The following is a 9,130-nucleotide window of genomic DNA, read 5'->3' as shown; positions in this document are numbered from 1 at the left end:
GGTAAGGGAGGTCCTCTTTCCCCTCCTTTCTTCTCAAGATGAAGTTCCAGGTCAGTCTTGAGAATTTTAGTTTTCTTTTTTTTTAACCCCTTGGATGACTGAGCCAAGAAGATGATCCCATATCCCTTCCTGGTCTTTACTGCTGCTACTGATGCAAAGTCTTCCAGACATCTTGGATAAAGAGCTACAGAGATGCTTCTGCTTCTTTTCCTGGAAACTGCAAAGATCTATGCTATTTCTCTGGAAATGCTAGAAACCTCTTTGGATGTGGGACTGAATTCTAATCCTGTCAAGTGCAAAGTTCTTCAATATGCTCTGTCTTTGCCATCCCCAACTCCCAGGAAAAGAGGACCACTAAGATTCCGCTAGCCTTTCTTGGTTTCCATGGGAACTGTGCTAGCTACTATGATTCTCCTGGACTCCCAGAAGGCAGGAAGTAATCTCCCTGCTGGCTCTTGTATCCTGCTATCAACATATTCTTTCTAATCCAGAATGTAAGAAACACCTCCCCCACCCTCCCATCATGTTGCTGCCTTCCTTCCCTGTCTTTTTGTGGAGCTTCCATGGTTGGAGATTTTTAGAGAATAAAATGTGTCTTGCTAAAAAAAAGAAAAAAAAAGAAAATATAGCATCCTTCATTATCTTCTGGTATTATGGTTGGACATTTTATTGATCAGAGTTCTTAAATCTTTCAAAGTTATGTCTCTACAATATTATTGTTACCGTATAAACTGTTCTCCTCTTTCTTACTTTACTGTATTCATTCATACAAATCTTCCCAAATTTCTCTGAAATTATCTCTTTCATAATTTTTTGGCATAATTTATCCTGAAATTCCTTAACTGATGGATGTACGCTTAGTTCCTAGTTCCTTGTCGGTACAAAAAAAGGTACTATGAATATTTTTATACATGTGGGTCCTTTTCCTTTTTGTTTGCTCTCTTTGGAGTATAGTTCTAATTGTGGTTTTGCTGTGTCAAAAGACCTAATAATTTTAATAACTTTGGGACCTAGCATCAAATGGCTTTACAGAATGATTGGACCAATTCACAGATCTAACAACAGTGTATTAACATGCCTGTTTCCCCACAGCCTTTGCAACATTTATAATTTTCCCTTTTTGTCAACATTACCAGTCTAAGGAGTATGAAGTAGAATCTCAGAGTCACTCGTTTGTATTTAACTAATTATTAGTGATTTGGAACATTTTTTCATATCAGTGTTGATAGCTTCAGTTTCTTTCTTTGAAATATTCCTGTACGTATTCTTGACAATTTATCATATGAGAAATGACTCTTCATCTTAAAAATATAAGTTATTTCCTTATATATCTTGCAAATGAGACCTTTTCTTCAGAGAAACTTTCTACAATATTTTCCCCAGCTAGCTGTTTGGCTTCTAATCATGGCTACAGATATTTTATTTTTTCAATGAATGAAAATCTATCCTTTCTCCCTTCTACCTTTCCACTCTCCCATTGAAAAATAAAGAAAGATAAAACCCTTGTAACAAACATAGTCAAGCAAAACTAATTCTTACATTGGTTACGTCCCAAAAAATGTCTCTCAAACTGCACACTGAGTCCACCAGCTCTCTGTCAGGAGGTGGGTAGCATGTTTCATCATGAGTTCTGTGAAATTGTGGTTGTTCACTGCATTGACCAGAGTTTCCTGCCCCAACTTTATAAAGAAGAGTATGGAGAGAGCAGTGCACTCAACACCAGAGCTCTAGGTTTGATACAGTCTGCTTCTTTCCTTCTTGCTTCCTGACTAGATGCAATGGCATGTTCTCATACTTTCTCTCCTTTCAGATCCCTCATGGTGACCCCCCTCCATGGCTAAAATTTGTTTTTATGAGGACTAATCTTTCTCTTAAATTCTTCTAATTATGTTTTCTCTCACTTGATTCTTGACAAAAGTCAAGTGCTTTTCCAGTGGGTGAAATATATTTCTGCACCAACTGTGTACATATATTCTTCCTTCCTTTGACCAGTTCACACAAAATTGAAATTAAAGTGTTATCTGCTCCCCAACCCCTTCCTTCTTATTTATATTGTCTTCTAATTGCTACCCATTGATGTAAGATAGCTTCTGACACCCTTCCTCTTATTTCCACTGCATCATACATTCTTTTCCCCTCTCCCTTTCGTTTTTTGTTTTAAGATAATCAGAACTTAAAAAAAAACATGCCCAGACCTTCTCTCTTATTAGGCTCCTTCTATATTCCTCAGCGATGACAGGATTCAGGAGAGACAATGTATTATCTCACCATATTAGACTATAAACAGTTTATCCATGTTTGTTCTCTTATGATTGTTCCCTCATGTTTGCCTTTTTATGTTTCTTTTGACTCTTATGTTTGCACTTCAAAGCTTGTACTCAGCTCTAATCTCATCTTGAATACGTGGAAGTCCTCTATGTCATTAAAGGCCCATTCTCTCCACTCCCACCCCCAATTATACTCAGTTTTCTGGATATGCTATTTTTGGTTGTAAGCCTGTATCTTTGGCCTTCTTCCAAAGGCCAAGCTTCCATGGTTTCCATTCCTTTCTAGTAGTAGTATGCATGTGATCCTGACTATGACTTCCTGGTTCTTGAATTCTTTTTTTTTCTGGCTCTTTGCAGTAATTTTTTTAACCTAGAAGCTATGAATTTTAGGCTATAATGTTCTTGGAAATTATTATTTTGAAGTTTCTTTCAGGTGAGCAGAGAATTCCTTCTATTTACATTTGACCTGTGATTCTAAGAGGTCTGGGCATTTTTCTTTTATAATTTCTTGAAATACGATATCTAGACTTTTTTGGGAGGTCATGGCATTAAGGTAGTCCAATGATTCTTAAATTATTTCTCTTTGATTTGTTTTTCCAGCTAAGTTGTTTTGACTATGAGATACCTTATATTTTATTCTATTTTCCAGTCTGTTTACTTTTTTATAACAAGTTTTTGTTGATATCTTCTGCTTCTTACATTTTTATTATATCCTTCCCTCTTCCCCACTCAAAGAACTATCCCATATAACAAATAGTATTTTTAAAGAGGAAAATAATCAACACAACTGATTGATACATTGAAAAATAAGTCCAAAATCATATGAAATATGTAACAGCTGTGGACCTCCCACCTTTATGAAGAGGTATGTTGTTGATGTCCTCTCATATCTCTGCCTTTGAATAATTAATATTTAATCTTCATAATTTTGTTACATTCATTTTTTGCTATTTTGGTGTCTTTTCCATTTACATCATTATGGTTATTGTGCGTATCATTTTATTGGCTCTGTTTACTTCACTCTGCATCAGTTCCTGTAAATCTCCCCATGCTTCTCTGTTTTTATCACATATATCATTTCTTACAGCCCAGTAATACTCCACTGCATTCACATATCACAATTTGTCTAGTCATTCCCCAAATGATTAGCATTTTGTTTTCCATTCTTTGCTAGCACAAAAAGGTCCTATTATAAATATTTTGCTATATATATGGAGACTTTTTTCTTATTCATACTTTCCTTGAGAGTATGAGTCCATGTTGACTTTGTTTTAATATTTCTTATTTGGTGTCATCATTAATTTCTATTTGGTGCATTCTCATTTTCAAGGAGTCTATTCTCTGTGTAAAATTTTGTACTTATTTGGTCAAGTTGTTAATTCTCTTTCCAATTCTTTCTTCCATAACTCCCATTTCTTTTCTAGTTTGTTCCCCATATATTCTTATTTCTTTTCCAAATATTTCCTCTAGTGCTTTCATTGAGTTTATAAAATTATTTTTAGTTCTTAAAAAAGGCCTCTTGTTTTATCTCTTTCAGAAATTCTGGTTGAACTTGTTTCCAAGCTGTTTCTTTGTTGAGATTTTCCTTATAGATGTTTTGGAGTCATTCTCCTCTTCAAGGTTTGTGTTTTGAGCATCACTGTCATAGTTCTTTATGGTGGAATTAAATTTTTTGTTTGCTCATATTTTCAGACTTATTTCCTGACACTGGATTTTGTATTAAGAGTCAAGCTCTGCACATTTACAGAGAAAATGGCTGTTCAGCACTTGGTCTTCTTTTGTGTACTCAAGTCCTCTTACTGCTTACTCAGGGTCTGGAGTGTTGGGTTGTTTAGAATCCTAGGAACAACTCAAGTTGTGGAATTGTGGGCTTTCAGTACACCTAAAACAATCTGGTCCATAATAAAGTCTGAGTGTTGTCTTCCTGGCCTGAGTTCAGTAACTTCCTGACCTAGGTTTGTGTCTGAGGAGCAAAACTATTCGTTTGCTCCTGGTTGGAGCTCTAGATGTAGCCAGTGTCAGCCAGCTGGAAAACTGTTCAGAGTGATAGAAACACAAGTTCCCCTTTGTTCTGGGTTTCCTGCTCTGATTATTTCACTGCAGACTTCAGACTGGGACATGAATCGGACACCGCTCCACTTCTGAGATTTGCTTGCTTCCATGCTTTCTCCTCACTCAGTACACAACCTAGACTCTAGAACCATTCCTTATCCTGGACTGTCAGCCCTAGATGCAGTTCCCCTCTTTAGTTCATACTGTGTCTGTGACTCAGCAGTGAGGTTGCGAATGACAAAACAGTCAGTTGGCACCTGTTTCTGCACAAGGCCAGGCATCTTGGTGCTGGAACTGAGACCTCTTCTTCCTATGGTGCACAATTTTAGGTAGACAGGCTATCAATTGGTAACTGCTATATAAAGCTCTGTATGACACCTTTCTGACTAGATTTCATTCCCAGTGTCTTCAAACCCCTCTGTCTCCTTATGCTGAACTGGGATGAAAAAAGACTGATTTTTTTTCTGGGGTTTCCCAATCAAGACTTGAGTTGGTGCCTTTTCTAGATGTTTGTGGAGGGGCTGTGAGGGAGAGTAGAGCTGCACTACTTCCTTCCACTCTGCCATCTCAGCTAATCTCCTTGTACATATTATGAAGGGGATGATTAGTGACTCTGAAAAAGAAATGTAGTAGTCACAAAGAGTCAGTATGGCTGAATTAAAGATGGATGATATAAGAATAATTTCATTTCATTTTTTGAAAAGGGTTGCTATTCCGGTTGATCAGGAGGATGCTACCGATATAGTTTACCTAAATTTTAGCCATGCATTTGACAAAGTATTTAATGCTATTTTGTGGAGAAGATGAAGAGATGTGAATTAGAGAATAATATAGTTGGAATCTAAAACTGACTGAATGGCCTTACCCAACAGTTTGATGTCAGCTTGGAAAGAGGCCCCTAGTGGGGTGCCCCAAGGATCTGTGCTTGAACCTATTCTGTTTAGCAGATTTTTGTTATGGCTGTTAGTTTTTTTACTTCTTGTTTTTCTTCCCACCAATTACTTGGATAAAAGCATAGACGTATATAAAGTTTGCAGATGACACAAAATGGAACAGGCTGTTTTGGGCACTAATGGATTCTCCCTCACAAGAGGTCATCAAGGTGCAGGTTGGTTTGATGGTCTTTGAAGTTCTTTCTATTCTGAGCTTTTCTAGTTTTATGATATGACATTTTCTCTGGTTACAGGGAATGTTGCAACAGACTCCATTTAGAAAAATGGTCTTTAATGGATGTTGGTAGCATCTAGATGTTACACCAGAATCAAAAGTTCATTTTATGCCAGGAAGCTATTGATACCTTCCCCCACTTCTTCCCCAACTTAAACATGACCAAAAAAAATACAACAAGAGTTGTAAGGCATGAGACAGGTTGCCAAGGGTAATATTTGTATTTGGAAACATGGTCTCTGCTGTACAGAGCAGTAGCCCTCTAGCTGCCTCCAACATTTCTTTTGGCCAGTGTTTATCCAAACAGTCCTACTCTTCATTCATTTTTTTACAGTTGAGAGGGAGCTGAGTGTTTTTACATGAATAGACTGGCAGAACACGTTGACGGGTGCGTCAGTTTTGGGGTAAGATCCTGCTGAATGTCCCCCAAATGGCCCACTCTGAGAAGGTAGGTGAGTGAACATAACACACTGGGGCTTTGGGGAACCGTAGGACTGATGTATGTTGGCTCAGTTAACAAATACCCCAGTGTTCTACTTACTCTAGGTCATTTGCCAAAGGCTCTGGGTCCATCAGAGACACTGAAGGCTCTATTCTACTGAATTCAGCTCCTCATGTTGCAGATGCTTTGCGTCATTCCAGTGGAAAAAGGTGTGTGATAGACCACCCCCTTAGCCCTTCTGGGGAGTAGGGTAGAGATCACTCCATTCCTTTTGGTCTAAACTTCTTTTACTCCTGAGAGTATTTGCATATTACCTGGTGATCTAGTGGTAGGGGGGAGAGTAACCAAAATGTGTGTGTGTTGTGTTGTGTGTGTGTGTGTGCATGTATGTGTGGGGTGGTTGTAGGGAGAGAGGGTGTGGGAGACATAGCAACAAAAACTGGAAGCTTTGGAGCATTTCTAAAAATCTGGTACCATTGGTATTTGTGTACTGTGATTTGTTGAGGTTGTCTAGTTCTGTTTTTGGTGAAATGGGGCCCTGAACTCTTTTAGGTCCTTTGAGAATATCTCTGCAGGGTTTAAAAAAAGAGTTACATATGTAATTCTCACCAGATTTTTTGACCGCAACATCAGCATAGGTCAGTAGCCTGAAAAGAAGAAGTTCAGTCCCAGGGCTATTTCAGGTTATTGGCCATTTTCACTGGAAATATTTTTCCTTCTATTATTTGACATTTTTCAGGCCTATCCTAATTTCATCCAGGCTCTGGATCTATGGGCTTATAATATTTAGCGATGTTACTTTTGTATAGCAGAATGTTGGTAATCAGTACCTTCTCTCTTCTAATAGAGTTGCCTATTTTCCTGTTAGGTTCAGAACAAAATCTGACCCCTCCTTCTTAGCCATTGCTGGATCCTTATCCAGATAACATCCTCTAAGCTTAGGTGTCCCACAGCATTCTGTACTGGGTCTTCTTCTCTTTGATGATCTAATTGACTCTGTTGGATTTAGTTACCGACTCTTTGTTGATGATTTTCAAATCTACCTATCCTGCCTTCTCCTCTTTACCACCTTCCAATCTCATATATCTAAACTGCCTTTCAGACATTATGAACCGGATGTGAAGTAGACATCATAAATTCAGCGTGTCCAAAATGAAACTCATCATCTTTCCCCCTAAACTCTACTTCTTCTCTTACCTTCCCTATTACTGTTGAAGGCACCACCGTCCTCTCAGTCTCTCAGGCTTGCAAAACTCAATCCTCAACTCTTCACTACTTCTTACCTCCCCATTTCCAATCTGTCTCCAGACCCGTCAATTTCAACATCTCCCAATTATACTATTTCCTTCCTACTTTACAATATCTCCCAGTTTTACACTACTTCCTTTCCCTAGGCACTGCTACTACTCCAGTGCAGGATCCTCATCACCTCACACCTGGACTATTGTAATAGCCTCCTTCCATTCTTACTCTATACCAATCCATCTTCCATTCAACCACCCAAGTGACTTTCCTAAAGTGCAGGTCCAATCATGTCATCTTTCCCTACTCATTAAACTCCAACGACTCCCTGTTGTCTCCAGGATCAAACACAAAATCCTATTTGGCATTCAAAGACCTTCATAACCTACCCCTCCCCCCTCCCCCCCCCCCCACCTTTCCAATCTTCTTACATTTTACTCCCTACCACATATTCTTCAACCCAGAGCTACTGGCCTCCAGGCTGTTCCATGAACAAGACGCTCCATCTTTCAACTCCAGGTATTTCCTCTGGCTGGAATGTTCTCTCTCTTCCTCTCTACCTACTGACTTCTCTGGCTTCCTTTAAGTCCCCACTAAAATCCAGTATTTTACAAGAAGCCTTTCTTAACTCCTCTTAATTCTAATGCTTTCCTTCTGTCAATTAGTTCCCATTTATCTTATATCTAGTTTGTTCATATTTGTTTGTTGTCTCTGCCATTAGATTGTAAGCTCTTTGAGGGCAGGGATTATGTTTTGCCTCTTTTTGTATCACTATTTCTTAGCACTGTGCTTGACACATAGCAGACACTTAATAAATGTGTACTGGCTAACTGTAATCACAAAATCTCAATGTTAGAAGCATCCTCAGAGGTGTCAAATCTGTGTTAGAAGAAGCATTTCCCTAACAGTTACCCCACAAGTATTCATGTAGTCTTGATATGAAAACTTCTAGGGAGGAACCATCATCTTCAGCTCTAGTTAAGAACTTTTTCTCTTTGACCAAAAAGTTTGCTCTCTGCCCCTACTACCCTTGTTCCTATTTCTGCCTAATTATTTCAGTTGCTTCTTTTAAGGAATGATCTCAAGGTCCTTTATCAATTTCTGTCCTTTTCTAAATTTTCTCTCAATTGTCATCATTCTTCTGAAACTTCATACAGTACTGTATATGTGTTCTGATTGGTGTGGGAGTGCAGTAGAACTATCACCTCTCAAGTCTTAGACAACCAAACAAAGATTTCTTTATACCCTTTCATGCTGTCATCTGAATCAGAAGCATGTGATAAATTTGATTGTTCAATTTCCACAAGATTTTGTTGCAGAGTGAAAGCAGAGGGATACTGGGACTTAGTTATTCTACTGATCTTCTGGGCTGAGTGGGAGTTGGGGAGGTGGTGTGGAAGGAAGACCCTGGAACCAAGAAAGGCCCTTGGTGGAAGCTGGTTGACTGATTGCTGACTCCTACAGCTTGGGTCATGGGCAATGAGCCAGGAAGAGGACATCTGTAGGCCATTACCAAGGCGTTGGTGGTGGGAGAGGTAAGAAGAACTCTTTTTTTTTTTAATATAAATTGCTTGGCGGTCAGACCTACGTTTTATGAAAATTATTTTGAAGGTTATTTAGAGAATGAATTAAAAGAGAGGGACTAGATGCTGGGAAACCAAGCAAGGAGATATTGAAAAAATACAGGTTAGTAGAGATCAAGGCCTGAAATAAGCTGGTGACTACATGAGAAAGAAGAAAGGAAAGAAAGAAGGAAAGAGGAAAGGAAGGAAGGGAAGAAGAAGGAAGGGAGAGAGGAGGCAAAGGAAGGAAAGAAACATTTATTAAGTGCCTACTATATGCCAAGCACTCTGCTAGGTGTTTTCTAGATATTATCCTCAATGGGTCCCCACAAAAATCCCATAAGGTTGGTGCTATGATCTTCATTTTACAGTTGAGGAAACTGAGACAGATAAAGGTT

Source organism: Notamacropus eugenii, chromosome 1 (assembly GCF_028372415.1).
Source record: "Notamacropus eugenii isolate mMacEug1 chromosome 1, mMacEug1.pri_v2, whole genome shotgun sequence".
NCBI lineage: Eukaryota > Metazoa > Chordata > Mammalia > Diprotodontia > Macropodidae > Notamacropus > Notamacropus eugenii.
This window is presented reverse-complemented; position numbering follows the sequence as displayed.